We start from the raw sequence: 21,605 nt of genomic DNA on the forward strand, positions 1-21,605 counted from the left end.
TAGTTTCCTGCTTTTTGTCTCCCTCCTCTCTTGAACAGGAGTATCACATTAACAGTTTTCCAATCCGCTGGGACCCTCCCGCAATTCAGTGAGTTCTGGAGTATTTTTACCAATGCTTCATTTTCTTTGTAGCCAATTCCTTTAAAACCCTTGGATGTAGGCCATCAGGTCCTGGCAACTTTTCTGCCTTTATGTTTAGTCCCATTAGTTTTTCAAATACTTTGTCCCTTGTTAAAGAGACTGTTACAAGAATTTTCCTCCCATTAGCTCCTTGCTTATCTGATATTTTTGGGATGTTTATAGTGTCCTCCATCGTGAAAACTGATGCAAAATATTGCTTTAAATTATCTGCCATTTCCATGTTCCCCGTTATAAATTATCCAGTCGCATCCCCCACCGGACCCATGCTCACTTTAGCCACTCTCGTTTTTTCACAGAATCACAGAATCTCACAGTGCCGAATAGGCCCTTCGGCCCATCGAGTCTGCACCGACACGTGAGAAACACCTGACCTACCTACGTAATCCCATTTACCAGCACTTGGCCCATAGCCTTGATGTGCCAAGTGCTCATCCAGCTACTTTTTAAAGGATGTGAGGCAACCCGCCTCCACCACCCTCCCAGGCAGCGCATTCCAGACAGTCACCCACCCTCTGGGTAAAAACATTTTCCCTCACATCCCCCCTAAACCTCCTGCCCCTCACCTTGAACTTATATCCCCTCATGACTGACCCTTCAACTAAGAGGAACAACTGCTCCCTATCTACCCTGTCCATGCCCCTCATAACCTTGCACACCTCCATCAGATCACCCCTCAGTCTTCTCTGCTCCAACGAAAACAACCCAAGTCTATCCAACCTCTCTTCATAACTTAAATGTTTCATCCCAGGCAACATCCTGGTGAATCTCCTCTGCACCCCCTCCAGTGCAATCACATCCTTCCTATAATGTGGTGACCAGAACTGCACACAGTACTCCAGCTGTGGCCTCACCAAGGTTCTATACAACCCCAACATGACCTCCCTACTTTTGTAATCTATGCCTCGATTGATAAAGGCAAGTGTCCTATATGCCTTTTTCAACACCCCACTAACATGCCCCTCTGCCTTCAGAGATCTATGGACACACACGCCAAGGTCCCTTTGTTCCTCAGAACTTCCTAGTGTCATGCCGTTCATTGAATACTTCCTTGTCAAATTACTCCTTCCACCTCACACTTTTCAGGGTTAAATTCCATCTGCCACTTATCTGCCCATTTGACCATCCCGTCTATATCTTCCTGTAGCCCAAGACACTCAACCTCACTATTAACCACCCGGCCAATCTTTGTGTCATCCGCAAACTTACTAATTCTACCCCCCACATAGTCATCTATACCGTTTATATAAATGACAAATAATAGGGGACCGAGCACAGATCCCTGTGGTACGCCACTGGACACTGGCTTCCAGTCACTAAAGCATCCTTCTGTCATCACCCTCTGTCTCCTACAACTAAGCCAATTTTGAATCCACCTTATCAAATTACCCTGTATCCCAGTGCATTTGCCTTCTTTATAACTCTCCTATTTATTTCCTTATCAAAGGCTTTGCTGAAATCCATATAAACTACATCAGCTACACTACCCTCAGCTACACACCTGGTCACCCCCGCAAAAAATTCAATCAAATTTGTTAGGCATGACCTCCCTCTGACAAAGCCATGCTGACTATCCCTGATCAAACCTTGCCTCTCCAAACGGAGATAGATTCTCTCCTTCAGAATTTTCTCCAATACTTTCCCTACCACTGACATGAGACTCACTGGCCTGTAGTTCCCTGGCTTATCTCTACAACCCTTCTTAAATAGTGGAACCACGTTAACTGTTCTCCAGTCCTCTGGCACCTCCCCCGTGGCCAGAGAGGAATTAAAAATTTGGGTCAGAGCCCCTGCGATCTCCTCCCTTGCCTCCCTCAGCAGTCTGGGACACAAATCATCCGGACTTGGAGATTTGTCCACTTTTAAGCCTGCCAACACCTCCAATACCTTGTCACTCCCTATATCAATTTGGTAAGAACCTCGCAGTCTCTCTCCCTGAGTTCGATACCTTCATCCTCATTCTCTTCGGTGAAGACGGATGTGAAGTATTAATTCAACACTCCAGCGATATCATCCTGCATCTGGATGGTTTAGTGACTGGAAGCCAGTGTCCAGTGGCATACCACAGGGGTCTGTGCTCGGTCCCCAATTATTTGTCATGGATTTCAGCAAAGCCTTTGACAAGGTCCCACATGGGAGACTTATAAAGAAGGCAAATGCACATGGGATGCAGGGTAATTTGATAGGGTGGATTCAAAATTGGCTTAGTTGTAGGAGGCAGAGGGTGATGACAGAAGGATGCTTTAGTGACTGGAAGCCAGTGTCCAGTGGCATACCAGAGGGATCTGTGCTGGGTCCCCTATTATTTGTCATTTATATAAACGACATAGATGACTATGTCGGGGGTAGGATTAGTAAATTTGCGGATTACACAATGATGCCCCCTTGGTCCCTTATGGGCCCTACTCTTTCCCTGGTTATCCTCTTCCCATTGATATACTTATAGAATATCTTGGGATTTTCCTTAATTTTACCAGCCAGAGCTATCTCATATCCCCTCTTTGCTCTCCTAATTGCTTTCTTAAGCTCCACCCTGCACTTTCTGTACTCCACTAATGCCTCTGCTGATTTGCTTCCCTTATTACTGCTAAAAGCCTCTCTTTTCCTTCTCATCGTAACCTGAATATCTCTGGTCATCCATGGTTCTCTGGGCTTGTTACTCCTTCCTATCACCCTAGAGGAAACATTTTGAGCCTGTACCTTCCCCATTTCCTTTTTGAACGCCCCCCACTGCTCCTCTGTAGATTTCCCCACAAGTAGCTGTTCCCAGTCTACCTTGGCCAGATCCTGCCTTATTTTACTAAAATCCACTCTCCCCAAATCCAAAACGCTTTTTTGCAACTTGTCTATTTCTTTGTCCATAACAAACTTAAACTGTACCATGTTGTGGTCGGTATCACTATAATGTTCCCCCACCACCAACTCATCCACCTGTCCGGCTTCATTCACCAGAATTAGGTCTTTGCGTATACCCGTAGAAACTCTTGCTGTTTGTCTTTATATTTCTTGCCAATTTACTTGCAGAATCAATAAAGTGCCCCGGATGGTCAGATTTTTCTTCTGGGGTAGGTGGGGCTGAAATGGGAGTTGGGCCAACTGACCCCAGAAAGAGTTCAGAGGCAGCCACAGGGTCTGCTGGGTGTAGAGGCAGACTGTAGAAAACACCCTCCTCAGTGCTCTAACACTGGAAAAAAATAAAACGCAGCCCTCCAGCCCTCACCCTTCACACCCCCCTCACCCAGCACACACTCCCCATTCGCCATCCATGCCATCTCATGCCCCCACCCACCCCCCCCATAGCCTCTCATGCCCTCCATGCCACTTCATGCACCTCTACCCACTTCCCATGGCCCCCATACACTCCATGCTTACCTATGCTCCTCTACCCACCCCCATGTCCATTTTTAGACACCATGTCAACTTAGTGCCAACTCATGCCAATCCATATCCCCCACCCACCACCCTTTGCCTTTACACCCTCCAATGCCAACTCACCCAGCACCCACCAGGGGCAGACTCAGGATTTATGTCAATATTTCAAAAGGTTTTAATTGTCTATTGATGAATTCACTATTTTTTAAACACTCGCATCGATAAAAGCCTGTTTGCTAAATTTAACTTCCTTTAATCCCTTGTGAAAACAAACAATTGTAGTCATAGCATCACTTCAAATGCTTTATAAGCATTTGGAGCTGTCAATCAAACCATGAACTGACAGGCATCCCACCGTGATAATGATAGATTGTGAAATCAGTCATGCAGCGTTAATCATAAAGTGATAGACCTCAAGCTTATGTCAATAGATGGAGTGAAATAGCAAGTATTGATTTTTTTTTAACACTGCAAACATTTTTTCAAATAGTTAAAGGGCTGGAGATTTAAATACCTTTGACAGCTTTCCTTGACAGTTCCATGAGCTTGACAGTTCTAATGAGTTTATGCACTTTTTACACACAGTCAAGTCTTCTTTTAACAATCCCAAAGGGCACTTGACCTCTCCTAAAAAGCAACTTACCTCTCCCAAAGGTATCCAGGGACCATAAGCAAAAGAGTAGCTTACTTCTCCAAAAGGGTACCCTACCTCTTCAATGAACTTCTGTAAGTTTAGGCCTTCTCCTGCTAGGTCTAAAAAAAAAACCTTTGTTTTGGACATCCCACTAATGGAAATCAGATCTGACTGAAGACAGCTGCACTTTTACATCTGCAGCTGCCTCCATGAATCACTGATGTGCAAACCACAACCTGCTCCGGTTCCTCCCCCTGCCCCCCCACCTCCCCAATGGAAACATAACAGGAGGCTGGGGTTAAGGGCGGGTCTTCTGGAATCGGGCCTCTGGCACCACTTTTGCTATGACAGACAGCCTCTCTCTCTCTCTGAGTAAAAATTCAGGCCACTGTGTCTATTCACGTCCTTTGCCATGTTTCCATTGAGTCTCTACTCCCAATAGCTCACTTTGCTTTACGTTAATTAGTGTTTGCCCATTCTTAAGTTCCTCCTTGTTGTATATTTCATAGCTCAGAGTTATGCAGAGATGACACTAGTTTCACTGTGTGTAACAGGTTTTATATACTGTGTTTTAAATTTCTACTCCATGCTCTGGTTCTTTGTTTCCAGTTCTATTTACAGCTTTGTTTGCTTTTCCCTGAGTCCACACTAGGCTTAAATAATCAAGCACAGTGAACATCAACAGTAAATAAACTCACGTAATCAAACATGGAACAATTGAACACCAACCCCCAAAGTTATTTTGTATTCTTATTTTTTTCTAATACCCTCCCTGCTTTTGAGTTACCTGCAAACCTTTGCTATCTTGTCCTCTGTATCCAGAGAGACTCATTAATGATCTCAGTAACAAATCTCTTTCTATCTTACTTTGGTTCAAGCAACCCTGTCTGTCAACCAAGTTCCTAACTGTGCTGCTATACTTCCTCTTACGCTAAGTTTGGGAATTTGGTAAACGATCTCCTGTGATTTTTGTAAGTAGGTGCCCAAAGTCCTTGGCATGTGGCGGGGGCGGTGTGTGGCATGAAGACCATGGGGGGTGGGTAGGGGAATGAGGTGTCATGATTAGGTCCCAGGGAGTGTGTGAGGGGATGTGAGGGATTCGGGCTAGAGAGCCTTACTTTCTTCATTATAACTGTGAAGAAGCCCCACAGCCCTGAGGTGGGCCTTTGAAACAGCCCACCTCAAACATACGAGCAAGGAACAGGAGTAGGCCATTCAACCCCTCGAGCCCTGCTCCGCCATTTAATAAGATCATGGCTGATCTGATAGTAACCTCAAACCTGCATTCTGCCCACTCCCAATAACCTATCACCCCCTTGCTTACCAAGAATCTATCTAACTTTGCCTTAAAAATATTCAAAGACTACTTCCACTGTCTTTTCAGGAAGAGAGTTCCAAAGATTCACGACCCTCTGAGAGAAAAGTAATTCACCTCAACTCCATTTTAAATGGGCAACCCCTTATTTTTAAACAGTGACCCCTAGTTCTAGTGACCCAACAGCCTCCGAACTTTATCCGGTGTAATGTCAGGTACGTGGGACATATGTAACAATGATTGGCTGATCAAATAAAACATAATGTTCCTTTGGTTGTTCATAATAGGCAGAACGCTCTGTACAGTAAAGGGTTAACATCAGAAACACACATGATGCGAATGTAATAACGATGTCAAATCACATAACTGAGAAGTAAGGGACATCTGGAAGTAAGAGAAGCTTCAACCTTGTGTTGAGGTCCAAATGTGTAAATGCTTGCTGTAAATAAAGAGTAACGGTTTTAAGAAATTACAGACTCGAGCAGCACACTTTGGGAGAGTAGACAATCCCCAAAACCCCTCTAGACCCCAACCACACAACAAAACTGAAACAAAACGTTTACTGTGAGATGTGATTCGTTGATTGGGCAGCTGAACAACCCTGAGTGCACTAATAGGTACACTAACAACCAATTTAAAATAATCAGCCAAGCTTGTAACATGTTGTTTATCTATTGAATTTTAACTATTGCATAAAATATTGGGGTGCAGATGTTATAAAGACTATTGAGTAGAAATTACAATTAGGCACATCTTATATGAATGTTCCATACACTTGTACCAAATTCCTCACTGATTATTATAATCCTGTTTCATGATTGAACGTGTGCTTAAATGAAGCAAAAGGGAATATGATATTGAGCACATTAAATGTTTGTACAGATTATAATTCCCACCCTCGTATTATGGGAAAAAAAATGGATTAGGTTTGAATTGGAGAGCAAGCATAGATATAAAGGGCTGAATTACCAACTTTGGTGCTGCTAACTTCTATTGTTCTAAAATGTGTTGAGATAGTCGCCGTTGAGATAATACAACATGCTGTTCTTACGTGAAAACCTTTGCCATTGCTGTGCAATGCTTTAAACTTAACGTTACTGCAACATAAGAAAGAACTGTTACTTTGTGCATTTTTGTTGCCACCCGAACCATTTTTACTGACAAGCCGCTGTGGTCGAAATAATTTGGAAGATGATGCGCAATTAAATTAACGAGCATTGCTATGTATGTGCAGACAACCGTTACTGATATTGTAACTTGAATAAACTGATCTTGGCAGCTATCTGGAAGCTGTCAGTGCAATAAATTGTACCCCGGTGGTGTGTGAATGGCTGCATTGGTGAAGTGCAGTGTGGCAGACTGATTATGTTGTTCTGCAAAGGCCACCTCAGTGCACACACGAGCAGTTTGATTCAGAAGCAAATGGTTAACTGTGTAGTCAGTTGAGTTCTGTATATTTACAGGCTGATTCCTTCCTCTCTACCTCTACTTTCTTTCCTTCTTTAAATTGCTCCTGCAAATGTATCTTGTCGACTAATCTTTTCGTTGTCTACCTTAGTATCTTGTTAGGTGGCTTGGTGTCAAATGACACTTGATAATGCTCCTATGAAGAACCCTTGCATATTTTATTCGGTTAAAGATACTATATAAATATATTGTTGTTCTTATTGGAAGCAATTTAATGTTGTTGCTGATTTGACATTTTGCACATGCAATTGTAACATATATTCTATTGTGTATTGAATCATTATCCAATAACTCTGTTGTATTTTGGAAACCGAGAGTCTAAAATGACCTGTAGAAATTTGTTACGATCTCCTAGAGACTGTTAACTTTAAAACAAAAAAAAATGGAACTACCAGTTAATAGCTGATAGAATCAGATGACAAGATTTCATGGTTTAAAACATTTATTGTAACAAATGACTAAAAAAAAACACATCGTTGACTAAACCCTTTCTTTTTGTAGGCAACCTATACTTTGCAGAGAGGAACGTTCCCCTTTGATGTTCATCATATATCACACTCTCCCCAGAGTGCTCGATTGCTCCCAGGTTCTAATTGGTTGCTATTTCCCTGATTTGTTGAGTAGAAACTTTGAGTGACTGCCTCCAGGTACTTCCCTTTTCGGAATTTTTGGAGAGTTTCCTACATCCACTGCCAGCAGTAAAACCTGCCCTGATGTTTCTTCCCCTCTGGCTACACCAGAGTGAATCCCTTCGAACCCTTAGAAAGCTGCAAAGTATGTCTCTTCAATTAGAGACCATCTCCTTCCTGTACCCGGCAGTGGTAGCTCACAAAGCCAAGCAGCCTCTTTCCTCTGCTGACAAAACTGCTGCCCTTCTGTGATGTCCATTGATTTGTAGGGAAGCCTGTAGCCCGAAGTGAAAAATGACTTCCTCTGCACTCTTCCCCATGGCAACATGAAACTCATTAGCCTTGCATCCAGACCAAAATGCTGATGAGCTATTCTTGACCTTGACTGTCTTTCTTCTTAGGAGTAAGTGGACAGTTTACAGCACAGCTAATTACAGCCCAATTCTTGCAACCCATTTCCGAGGCTTTGGAAGACTCGGCTGGATTTTACAGCCCTCCCACCGGCGGGATCTTCCAGAGCCACCGAAGCCAATAGAGTTTTGAACGGCTAGCCACTTTTCGCGGAACTGCCCTCGCCCCACGATGGGGCTGTAAAATTGTGCCTTCAGAATCTACCCACTATGAACTCAGAGACTGCTGCCATTGTCTCCAACTGTAACAACCTTACACCATCGCCCCGGACGTCCCTTTGATATTTAATTGCTCCGAGCCTGTTGTCAGGCAGACTTCAGAACAGGTCACATGACACCCCCCCCCCACCCCTCCCGCCCCACCACCACCACCTCCCCCACCCCCGGCCCCCCACCATTTGGCCTTGAATTACAGGCACAGTCCCAAAACATAACCATTTTATAAAATTTTATTACCTCATAACCATTTTATAAAAACAGAAAATGATTGAAAAACTCAGCAGGACTGGCGGCATCTGTGGAGAGGGAAACAAAGTTTACGTTTCAACTCAGTCTCACTCTTCTTCAGGGCTCTTATTAAGGAGAGTCAGACGGACTCGAAACGTTAACTCTGTTTCTCTCTCCAGAGATGCTGCCAGAACTGCTGAGTTTTTCCACCATTTTCTGTTTTTATTTCAGATTTCCAGCATCTGCAGCATTTTGCTTTTTAGCAACAATCTTATAAACCCCACATCCTTTACAAGCTGTACCAAGTGGAAAATTGCTACTTTCCTCCTTGCTTGCCTCTTGATCCTGGGCCATTTTAACAGTGTCGGCCTGAGTTGATACCTCACTTAGAATAGCAGAGAGAGGAATTAGGAATCAGCAAAACCTTGTCTGTATCATATCATTCATGCCCTCTGGAGGAATTTAAACCAATGGCCCATTTACTTTCCTAGGTTAACGATACGATCCTTTGGCACTATTTCAAAGGAATGCAGGGGAGTTCTGCCTGGTGTCCTGGCCAATATTTATCCCTCAATCAGCACCACAAAAACAGATTATCTAGTCATTATCATTTTGCTGTGGGCAAACTGACTGCTTCATTTTCTATATTACACCAGTAATTATGCTTCAAAAGTACTACTCTGGCTGTAAAATGCTTTGGGATATCCTGTGGTCGAAAGGCGCTATCTGAATGCAAGTCCTTCTCCTTTCTCTCATAGTAATTTTTACCCATTACCCCATTAATATGAAAACAGAAATAATGGGACTAGGTGGAGTGCTCTTTCAGGGAGCCAGTGCAGACTTGAAGGGGCCGAATGGCCTCCTTCTGCACTGTAAAGATACTGTGACACTGTGATGAAAATACATAGCACGTTAGGCAGCATTGGCGGAGAGACAAACTGTTTCAGGTCGATGATCTGTCATCAAAGCTAGGAAACGTTAAAAATATAATAAACTTTTAGCAAGTGAAATGGATGAGGGTGGTAAAAGAACATAAAGGAAGGTGAAAGACAGGAGAGCTAAGTGACAAAAGACTCGGTGGTGCAGGGCCAAATGGAGTGGTAATGGGACAAATGAAGGAACAAAAGATGTGCCCAGAGGAGGCGTGAATGGCAGGATGATGAACAGCTGGTGTCCAAAAGATAAAACAAAAGTAAAATTGCTTTGAGCTTCATTGGAACAGTGCAGGAGGCTGAGGACAGAGATCATAAGAACACAAGGAAAAGGCGCAGGAGTAGGCCGTTCAGCCTCTGCTCTGCCATTCAATAAGATCATGGCTGATCTGATTGTGGCCTTAACTCCACTTTCCTGCCTGCTGACCCATAACCCTTGACCCCCTTGTAGATTAAAAATCTGTCTTAACTCAGCATTGAATATATTCAATGACCCAGCTCCCAGAGCTCTCTGGGGAAGGAAATTCTAAAGATTAATCACGCTCTGAGAGAAGAAATTCCTCCTCATCTCCCCTTTAAATGGGAGCGGTCTAATTTTTAAACTGTGCCCCCCCCCACCCTATTTCTAGATTCCCACATGAGGGGCAACATCCACTCAGCATCTACCCTGTCAAACCCTCTCAGAATCTTGTATGTTTCAATAAGAACACCTCTCATTCTTCTAAACTCCAATGGGTATCAGGCCGACCTGCTTAACCTTTCCTCGTAAAATAATCCCTCCATTCCAGGAATCAGTCACGTGAACCTTCCCTGAACTGCCTCCAATGGAAGTATATCCCTCCTTAAGTAAGGAGACCAAAACTGTACATCGTGCTCTAGGTGCAGTCTCACCACAGCCCTGTACAATCGTAGCAAGACATCCCTGCTTTTCTACTCCATCACCCACGTAGTGAAGGCCAACATTCCATTTGCCTTCCTAATTACTTGCCGTGCCTGCATGCTGATTTTTTTTGTGTGATTTATGTACAAGAACTCCTAGTTCCCTCTGTACTGCAGTATTCTTCAGTCTTTCTCCATTTAAATAATATTCTGATTTTCTATTCTTCCCAACAAAAAGGACAAATTCGCATTGTACCGCATTATAATCAGCCCACCAATGTTCTGCCCACTCCGCAATGGGAGGAGACTGTACCGTGAGCAGCAAATCCAGTGTACTAAGTTGAAAGAAGCACACATAACGTTTTAATACAGTTCACTGTCTAGATACCTAATGCTACCGCATGAAAGAATAGATTGGGAAAATTAAACGACTTAATTTATTTCGGTGCGTCAAAATTAGCAAACAAAGCAGGGGGAAGAAGGAAAAAAGGAATGTATTTCCCCCACAGCAGAGAGTTGGTGGGAGTTATTTTTGCTGAACTGCATTTTGGAGAGAAATGGTGCAATTTTGGGGACTTTTGGGAGAAGTTGAAGACTTTGCAGCACAGCATAGTGCTTTCGGGGAAAAAAAAGTAGTGCCATAAAAATGTTGTGCTCTTGCATAAAATTTTTACTCGATGTTTCTTTTTGTTCAGGAATTTGAAGGTGAATGCCTGTTAGGGATGACACACTCACAAGCTGATGTTCTTCCAGAGCAATATAGTGAACTAGAAAGCGTTGCAAATGTTTATCGCTGTTTCATTGTTTAGAATTACATAGCCTTTGCAGAGTAAAATCAGGCCATTTGGCCCAGCTGGTTCATGCTTCACAACAGCCTCCTGCCACCTCTCTTCGTCTCACCCCATCAGACTGAGCAGCCCTGAGCTCTTTTACCGTGGAAGAGAGAAGATTTGGGAGTGACCTGTTGAGGTTTTGAGATAATGGAAGGGTTTGTTGGGGTAGACTTAAATTAGATGTTTCCACTTGAGTGAGGAGACAAACACTAGGGGTCATAAATGTAAGATAGTGACTCAAATCTAATTGGGAATTCAGGGGAAATTCTTCACTTAGAAAGTGGTGAGAATGTAGGATTTGCTACCACAAGGAGTAGATGGGTGAATAGCTTGGATGTCTTTAATGGGAAGCTAGATAGGTACGTGAAGGAGTATAGAAGGGTATGTTGATAGGGTTTGGTAAAGTCTAGGAGGAGGCTGGTATGGAAATTAAATATTTGCATTGATTAGATCAGATAGATTGAAAGGCTTGTTTCTGTGCCATACAGTCTGTAATTTTATGTAATCTCTCATTGTAAACTGGGAGTAAAAGCCAAGATTAGGCTTCAGGTGAAGTGGAGTTAGAAGGTAAATGGACCAGAATGATCAGAATTTAGTTTTCATTTAAAAGCACTAGATTCTGTCCATAATTTATTTTCTCCATTCTAAACATCTGTGTCCACATTTATAATGGACAGCTGCAATATAAACATGTGACACTGCAGTTACACTCTCCTGCCAGTGGGAATGTTTTATCAGCACCACTGGTAACAGAGACCAGGACTTTCTGGTCCCGCCGATGGTGAGACTGGATGGAAAATTTGATGGACCAGCAAAAGGTCTGTTGACTCAGGCGGAAGGAAAATCTTGCTCGGAGTGCAATTATAGTGAGACAGAATTGCACTCACTCACTTTTCCAGAACTGCTTCATCCAATTCAGGGTCACAGGGATTCAGAGCCTATCCTGACAGGCAATGGGTACGGTACACCCAGGACAGGGCACCAGTCCGTCACAGAGCACGCACACAGCAGGACAATTTACTGTTGCCAATCCATCTCTAGCCAGCACACCTTTGGACGGTGGGAAGCAACTGGAGCACTTGACAGAAACCCACACAGACATGGGGAGAACATGCAATCCCCACACAGACAGATACCCAAGGTCAGGATCGAACCCAGGTCCCTGGAGTTGTGAGGCAGCAACACTAACCACTAACCGTGACACCCCACAGAATTGCACCATAAATATAGGAATAGATAATAAATAATAAAATGACAGTAAACGTGCATGAATGTAAGATATTTAACGTATTTTAGATTAACTTAGAGTTTATAGGATTGAAATGCACCAGAAATTAAAATATAAGGTGGTGCATTTTAACCAACCATTATTTTAAAAATAAATGATAGCATAGAGCTTCTTTGAATAGTTTTGTTACATTCTCTGTTAACATGAATTTAATTTCACAGGCACGATTTGTTCAATTACCATAATTAAATAATAGAAAATAGAAATGTTGGTGTAATAATGATGAGGCAACTCTAGAAGCCTAAGAAACATACTTACATTCACAGTGAGGACATTAAAATTTTAAATTAAATCAATCTCGACTTCTAAAATGAAGCAGATGACCCTAATTTACTTATAAATACACTAATTATTCCTTTAAAGGAAAAATCTGTCATTTAACTTGACAAAGACATGAATACTAAGATGACTTAATTTCAGAACAGCATGAATGTCAAAATGATATTGTCTTAATTATTAGTTTCTGAAACCTCTATTAAACCCCAGTGGGTTTAGAGAAGCAACTTTACAGAGGCTGCCCGCTGAAGCTTTTAATTGTCTAGATATTTGGCACTGGTAGGTCAGCCATCTTATTGAATCTTGTGTGATGCGTAACATTTTTACTGCAGTATGTCTTTGAATTTAAATGTTATACCAGGCAAGTCAGGAACTAGTAAAGCCGTAACAGGGGCAAATAAAGGCGTGGGATTTTAATTGGGAAGGAGTTTCAGGTGGGTAAGGGTGCTGGGAGTGGGTTGCAGGCTGAGAGTTAACCCTGCTACAGATGACATCAATAAAAGGCCTAAGCTTAATTTAAATGCCAGGCCTCAATTATTTCCGTCAGCATCGGCGGAGAAGAGCACAGTTGACGTCTCGAGTCCTCATGACCCTTCAACAGAATTGAAAGTTCATGAGGACTCGAAACGTCAACTATGCTCTCCTCCGCCGATGCTGCCAGACCTGCTGAGTTTTTCCAGGTATTTCTGTTTCTGTTTTTGTTTTGGATTTCCAGCATCCGCAGTTTTTTGCTTTTATCTCAATTATTTCCTGCCAGCTATATCTGTCCACCCAAGTTGGCATAAAGAAGCTGTAGGAAGTTGAAAATTGGCCTGAGGTAACTTTCTGGTTGGTGGAGCGCTCCAGGGAGCTAGGATGCCCAGAGAAGCAAACTTTCCTCCTGATAACTTCAGGAGCTTTCCTGTTCCTCCCGGCTCCTCTGAGTTTGCAACTTAGCCTTCAGGCTCTCCACTTCTGCTCCAACTGATTTTACTGAGTGACTGATGTCCTGTTCAAGTGACAATCAAAATCCCTTTGGAGCCCTAACGCCATCAAAGCACCATAATTTGCGTGTGTTAACGAGTCAGTCAGACGCCTTGCATGCCTACAAAATGGTGACAGGTAGAAAAGGGTAGCAAGATCTTGGGGGCTAATTCATCTGTATGGCCATTCCATTTTTTCCTGGAAAGGAGGGTTAAAATTGCCCCCAAAATGCTTATAGTTGTTAGACAATGGATCCTTATTTCAGATTTAGTTACTTTTAAGCCAGCTTTGTGCCAATCAGATAACAATAGATATCAGTGTCTGTTTTGCCAGCATTAATACCATTCTTTTGTCCAATGTGGCTTTCCGAGTGGAAAGGTCAGGATGGCAACATTGGATGAATGTGGTTGTAGAGTCAGTTTCTGTAAGGATGATAACATCCAGCTCTAGCCCTGCACAGCTGCGTTGGATCCTTCCCACTGCCTCCATCTTGTCAGTCTGCTTCTCCGTCATCCAATCACAGATGAGTTGCATTTTGCTCCAGGTAAATGTTGAGAAGTCTGAAGCCGTTGCCCTCGGCCCCTGCCACAAACTCCACTCCATTGGCACCAACTCCATCCCATCCCAGGCCCCTGCCTCAGGTTGAAGCAACCTCAGGATCCTATTCAACCCTGAGCTGAGTTTCCAACCTCGTACCGTCTCCATCAGAAACACTTTCTAGTTTCACCTCTGTAACGTCGTTCAGCTATTCCCCTGCTTCAGGTCATCTGCCATTGAAAGGGTCAACCTTATCTTTTTTGTCCTTCAGATTTTATGATTCAAATGTCCTTCTGGCCAGGCTCCCATTCTCTACCCTCCTTAAAAGTCAAAACAACATTGCCTGTATCCTATTCTGCACCAGGCCCTGTTTATCCATTACTCTGTCCTTACTGACCTCAATTGTTTCCCAATCCATCAGTGCCTCAAATTTTAAAATTCTCATCCTTACGTTAAATGTTTTTTTTTCATCCCTATCTCTGTAACGTGCTTCCAAACTCTTCATTGACCTGATACCAGCCTCTTGACCATCCTCTTCCTTCCATGGCTTTGCCTTCCAACTCCCTCCTTTTTCAAATTGTGGAACCTCCTCCACAAATGCATCTCCTCTTTCAAAATCCATCATTTTGAATAAACGCTTGGCCGCACCTCCTGATACCTCCTCCTTTAGCTCGACATCTATTTTCCTATTACCTTCTGTCATGCACCTTAGAACGTTTTTTCTACATTAAATGCACAAGGTAATTGCAAGTTTTTGTTCCATGTTTAATCGAATGCCTGCAGCTATTTGGATTCATGGCTATCATCAGTTCCTTAGCCACAGTTTCACTCCAAGTATCAGGAGGGGATTTTGGATGGTATTACCCGAGCCAGTATGTCCACTTTGTGATTGATGTACTCCTCAAACAGCTGGCAGGTTCATTAGTTTTTCAAGGAGCATAAAGAAACGGCTTAGTCACACAGCAAATGTTCTACCTGTGAGGAGATAAGGGTGTCATCAGTCAGTCCAAGCATACAACAGCCACAAAATACTGCTGTTCACTGAACGTGCAGGTGATCCAGAAATAATCCTTCTGACAATTACAAAGTGTGTGGCTCAACGCGTATCATGCTCATCTTGACCTGTTATCTGTCCTTGGGCATCCTAGCGGGATAGCTGTGGTAAGGGCCGTTTCTTTGAGCGACAAAGAGACCCCTGGCATCTGACACGATTAGCACCTATACTGAAACGCCAGTCAAACACAATTTTAAATGGATACATTCACGTCTTCCTACTCTTTAAATTTTCTATGGTTAAGCAAATATTCAGCTGCATCAGTCTGTGGGGCGGCAAAACGGTACAATTCTTGCTTAGCTTGCAAGTTGTCCGCTGAACTACCATTCGGTGGTGAATATTATTTGCACAGTATATCTTAAGAAATTATCGCGGTGCTTGAATAATGTTAAGGCTAGCAGCTCTTACAGTTATTAATGTGCAAATTGCACAACAACTTCTGGAGTCCACACATGTGCAATTAAACACGGAAATTAAGTGCCACAGTGAGGGGGATCTTTATCCAGCTTGAAAGGATATTGGAAAGGGGGGGAGGGGGAGGGTCTAGTCATTGCGGCTCACGTTGGGACCAATAATATAGGGAAGAGCAGGTAACAAGTCTGTTTAGAGAGTACAAGGAACTAGGAGAGGTCATCAAGGGTCAGAATCTTTGGATTATTACCTGACCGCTTGTAAATTGGCTTTCGAAGAAGCTGATTAGAGAGGTGAGTGCATGGCTGAAGGAGTGGTGTGGCTAGATTAGTTCCATTTCATGAGACACTAGCACCAGCATTGGAACAGGAAGAAACTATGTGATTGAGACATGCTCCACTTGAGACAGACTGGGAGCAGAGTCCTAGGGGAAAGAATAACTAGAGTGATCATAAGGACTTTAAAGTCATAAATTTGGATGTGTGGTGGTGATGGTGGGGTGTGATTAGATGGGGAAGGAATTATAAATAATAGTTCAAAAGCAAATGAAAGGAAAGAGAATAGAGTAACAGTTAGAAATTGTGCTTTGGCAATGCAGATATAGAGAAAATGAAAAGACGTAGCATAATTAAACCAGGAGAGATAAATGAGGTACATGTGAGTAAAATGTTAGAGCAGGAAGGCAGGTTAAGGTGCGGGGTCCAAATAAGTGTTCCTTACGCAAACACATAGAGTATAAGGAACAAACTGAATGAATTATGGATGCAAATCCAACATGGAGGGTATGAAATAGTAGCCATTACTGAGGCATGCCTGCAAGATGGTCAGGACTGGAAACTGAATATAACAGGTTATGAGGTCCACAGGAAAAATTGGAAAAATGTTAGAGGGGGAGGTGTGGTCTTAGTGATTAAGGATGAAATTACTTCAATGATAAGACAATAAATAATGAGAAGAAGTGGAGGCCCTATGGATAGAATTAAGGATTGGGAAAGGATTTAAAACACAAGTGGGAATTATGTATTAGCTCCCTGGTAGTAGCTGTGAAGTGGTAAATTGTATCAGTGCAGAGATTAGGCAAGCACATAGCAAAGACTGAGTGATATTAATGGAATATTTTAACTTCCAAATAGATTGGGATGCAAAAATGCAAAGAAAAGCACAAATCCTGGCACATGGACAAGATACAAAGAACAGCAAAGATAGTAAGAACTACAAACGAAGAGGATTATGAAAATAAACTTGCAAGAAATATTAAAATCAACAACAAAAACATTTATTTACATATAGAGGGAAGAGAGTGTTGTCAGCAGTAATTTGGACTCCTTAAACTGATAATGGTGATATTCTCAAAGAAAATAAGGAAATGGTGGACATGCTGAATAGTTACTTTGTATCAATACTTAGGGCAGCATTTTCCGGTCAGTGAGCGGGGGTGGGGCCCGTTCATCGGCGCGTAAATTGACGCGGAGAGACATTGGGCGTGCGTCCCAACATCACCCCGCTTCATTTAGAGTTTTAGTTTGGCGGGCACGCAGCCGAGTCGGACCAACTGGAGATGGCACTAAGGGCAAAAAAATGTGCACCACCAACAGATAGCTTTCAGTTTTCTAATCCAGTTCTCCAATAGGTAGATACACAACTTTACTTTGGGATTCATCTTAAGTGAAATCTTCAATGGAGAGATTCCTCGTTTAGCAGGAAACATGCAAAGCAAACAGGGTTCTTGGATTTCTGAGGAGGCACCTTTGGTATGTCAACAAAAATATCAGAGTTATAGCTTACCAGACATTTGTTGTCCATTCCGGGAGCAATGAAAACGGAAAATGCTGGAAAAGCTCAGCAGGTCTGACAGCATCTGTGCGGAAACAAACAGAGTTAGCGTTTCGAGTCTGCATGTCCCTTCTTCAGAGCTAAAGAGAAGTTGGAATGTGATGAAATTAATACTGTTTAAGGGGAGGTGGAGCTGCTGGAGTTGGATAGAAGGCCAGTGATAGGTGGGGGCTAAGGAGTGATTGACAAAGATATCATGAACGAAAAAACAAAGGGAGTGTTAATGGTGGTGGTAAGGGCTAAAGGAGGTGCTGATAGTGGCATAAAGGTAAGAAAGCAGAATGTGTGAATAGCAGAACAAGGGTCAGCACATCGACTCATCGACTCCAACACCCATCTGGGACCCTCCACCCCTGCTTGTCCCTCCGTCCTCACCCCATCTTCCAATCCCAGCCCCAGCCGCGTATTCACTATACCCCCTGACCTTCCCCTCTCCGATGCTGAACGTTCAGTGCTCAGCAAAGGACTTAGTTTCATACCCTTACGCCCTCATCTCAATGAATTTCGGGCTCGGCATGATGCTGAACTCTTCTTCCGCCGTCTTCGTCTCCGTGCTCACTTCTTTGGGCAGGAGTCCTCTCCCCGTTCAACGGATCCTTTTACCCACCTCCAATATTCTCCCTCCACTTGGACCCCTCCCTCTGGATTCTTACCTTCTCTTGATCTTTTCATTGAGAACTGTCGGCGTGACATTAGCCGTCTCAATTTCTCTGCTCCTCTCACCCATTCTAATCTGTCTCTCTCTGAACTCACTGCACTCCGTTCTCTCAGGTCCAACCCCAACATTGTCATCAAACCCACTGACAAGGTTGGTACTGTTGTTGTCTGGCGCATTGACCTCTACCTCGCGGAGGCTGAGCGTCAACTCGCAGACACTTCCTCCTACCTCTCCCTGGACCATGACCCCACCACAGAACATCAAGCCATTGTTTCCAGGACTGTCACTAACCTCATCTCCTCTGGAGATCTTCCTCCCACAGCTTCCAACTTGATAGTCGCCCAACCTCGGACGGCCCGCTTCTACCTCCTACCCAAAATCCACAAACAGAACTGTCCTGGCAGACCGATCGTGTCAGCCTGTTCCTGCCCCACGGAACTCATTTCTCGTTATCTTGACTCCCTTCTCTCTCCCCTTGGCCAGTCCCTTCCCACCTACATCCGTGATTCCTCTGACACCTTACGTCACATCAACAATTTCCAGTTCCCTGGCCCCAACCGCTTCCTCTTCACCATGGATGTCCAATCCCTCTACACCTCCATCCCCCACCAGGATGGTCTGAGGACCCTTAGCTTCTTCCTTGAACAGAGGCCCCAACAATCCCCATCCACCACTACTCTCCTCCGTCTGGCTGAACTTGTTCTCACACTGAACAATTTCTCCTTTTACTCCTCTCACTTCCTCCAAATAAAAGGTGTGGCTATGGGTACCCGCATGGGCCCCAGCTATGCCTGTCTCTTTATGGGGTATGTGGAACATTCCTTGTTCCAGTCCTACTCCGGCCCCCTCCCACAACTCTTTCTCCGGTACATCGATGATTACTTCGGTGCTGCTTCATGCTCTCGTCGGGACCTGGAAAAATTTATTAATTTTGCTTCCAATCTCCACCCCTCCATCATCTTCACATGGTCCATCTCTGACACTTCTCTTCCCTTCCTTGACCTCTCTGTCTCAATTTCTGATGATAGACTGTCCACCAATATCCATTACAAGCCTACCGACTCCAACAGTTACCTCGACTACAGCTCCTCACACCCCGCTTCCTGTAAAGACTCCATCCCATTCTCTCAGTTCCTTCGCCTCCGTCGCATCTGTTCTGATGATGCTACCTTCAAAAACAGCTCCTCTGACATGTCCTCCTTCTTCCTTAACCGAGGTTTTCCATCCACGGTCGTTGACAGGGCCCTCAACCGTGTCCGGCCCATATCCCGCGCATCCTCCCTCACGCCTTCTCCTCCTTCCCAGAAACATGATAGGGTCCCCCTTGTCCTCACTTATCACCCCACCAGCCTCCGCATTCAAAGGATCATCCTCCGCCATTTCCGCCAACTCCAGCATGATGCCACCACCAAACACATCTTCCCTTCACCCCCCCTGACGGCATTCCGTAGGGATCGTTCCCTCCGGGACACCCTGGTCCACTCCTCCATCACCCCCTACTCCTCAACCCCCACTTATGGCACCTCCCCATGCCCACGCAGAAGATGCAACACCTGCCCCTTCACTTCCTCTCTCCTCACCGTCCAAGGGCCCAAACACTCCTTTCAAGTGAAGCAGCATTTCACTTGCATTTCCCCTAACTTAGTCTACTGCATTCGTTGCTCCCAATGCGGTCTCCTCTACATTGGAGAGACCAAACTCAAACTGGGCGACCGTTTTGCGGAACACCTGCGGTCTGTCCGCAAGAAAGACCCAAACCTCCCTGTCGCTTGCCATTTTAACACTCCACCCTGTTCTCTTGCCCACATGTCTGTCCTTGGCTTGCTGCATTGTTCCAGTGAAGCCCAACGCAAACTGGAGGAACAGCACCTCATCTTCCGACTAGACACTTTACAGCCCTCCGGGCTGAATATTGAATTCAACAACTTTAGATCTTAAACTCCCCCTCCCCCCATCCCCACCCCGTTTCTTTCCCCCCCCCCCCCCCGCTTTTTTTTTCCAATAATTTATATAAATTCTTCTTTCCCCACCTATTTCCATTATTTTTAAATCTAAAACTAAAACCTTTAGTCTTTCCACCCCACCCCCACTAGAGCTGTACTTTAAATATCCTGTCTTCCATTCTTAATTAGCACTTTTCTCAGACAAATGTCACCACCTTCAACACCTCTTTGACCCTTTTGTCTGTGACATCTTTTGATTATCTGCTCATCTCCACAATCACCACACCCTCAATGTGTCTCTCTCCACCCCCCCCCCACCACCCCCCCCCACCCACCTTAAACCAATTTATATTTCTCCCTTCTTCTAACTATGCTCCAGTTCTGCCGAAGGGTCATGAAGGCTCGAAACGTTAACTGATTTCTTCTCCGCCGATGCTGCCGGACCTGCTGAGTTTTTCCAGGTAATTCTGTTTTTGTTTTGGATTTCCAGCATCCGCAGTAGCTTTTAGCTTTTTGTTTTTATCAGCACAATATGGAACAAGTAACAGCTGGCCCTTCTGGGGGTGAGGTGGGGGAAGGGGGCAGTGGTTGAGGAAAAAGGATGGAAAAGGGGTAAAAAAAGGAATTAAAAAAAGGGATAAAACAATGAATAAATGAATAAAAATGAAAATAGGTGGATAAAAAATAAAAACAAATTTAAGAAAAGGAATCAAAAGGGGTGAAGATAGAAAAGAGAGTTCATGGTCTGAAGTTGTTGAATTCAATATTCAGTCCGGAAGGCTGTAAAGTGCCTAGTTGGAAGATGAGGTGCTGTTCCTCCAGTTTGCGTTGAGCTTCAGTGGAACATTGCAGCAGGCCAAGAATGGACATGTGGGCATGAGAGCAGGGTGGACTGTTGAATCATTTTTATTCATAATTGCATTGTTTTATCCCATTTTTATGCCCTTTTTATCCCTTTTTCCATCTTTTCTCAGGACTTAACAAATGTATCGTGGACCCAGTGAGGGAGACTTCTAGAACTTACCAGTCAGTCGATGCAGCCTGTACCATCAGTGAGGACAGCAGGAGATGGTACAATAAGGGGGATTGGGATGTGGGGGTGAAAGCACGAGGGGGGCATGAAGGTGCGAAGAGGGGAGTGTTGAAGATATGAATGGGGGTTGTGAGCGAGGAAAGGGGCGTGTGAGTGAGGAAGGGGGGTGTGAGTGAGGAAGTGGGTATGAGCAAGGAAGAGGGGTGTGAGTGAGGAAGGGAATGTGAGTGAGGAAGTGGGGATGTGAGTGAGGAAGGGGGGTGTGAGTGAGGAAGGGGGGTGTGAGTGAGGAAGTGGGGATGTGAGTGAGGAAGGGGGTGTGAGTGAGGAAGTGGGGATGTGAGTGAGGAAGGGGGGTGTGAGTGAGGAAGGGGGTGTGAGTGAGGAAGGGGGGTGTGAGTGAGGAAGGGGAGTGTGAGTGAGGAAGTGGGGATGTGAGTGAGGAAGGGGGGTGTGAGTGAGGAAGGGGGTATGAGTGAGGAAGGGGGTGTGAGTGAGGAAGGGGGTGTGAGTGAGGAAGTAGGGATGTAAGTGAGGAAGGGAATGTGAGCGA

The sequence above is a fragment of the Cetorhinus maximus genome, chromosome 8 (genome assembly GCF_964194155.1).
Source record: "Cetorhinus maximus chromosome 8, sCetMax3.hap1.1, whole genome shotgun sequence".
In the NCBI taxonomy this organism is placed as follows: Eukaryota; Metazoa; Chordata; class Chondrichthyes; order Lamniformes; family Cetorhinidae; genus Cetorhinus; species Cetorhinus maximus.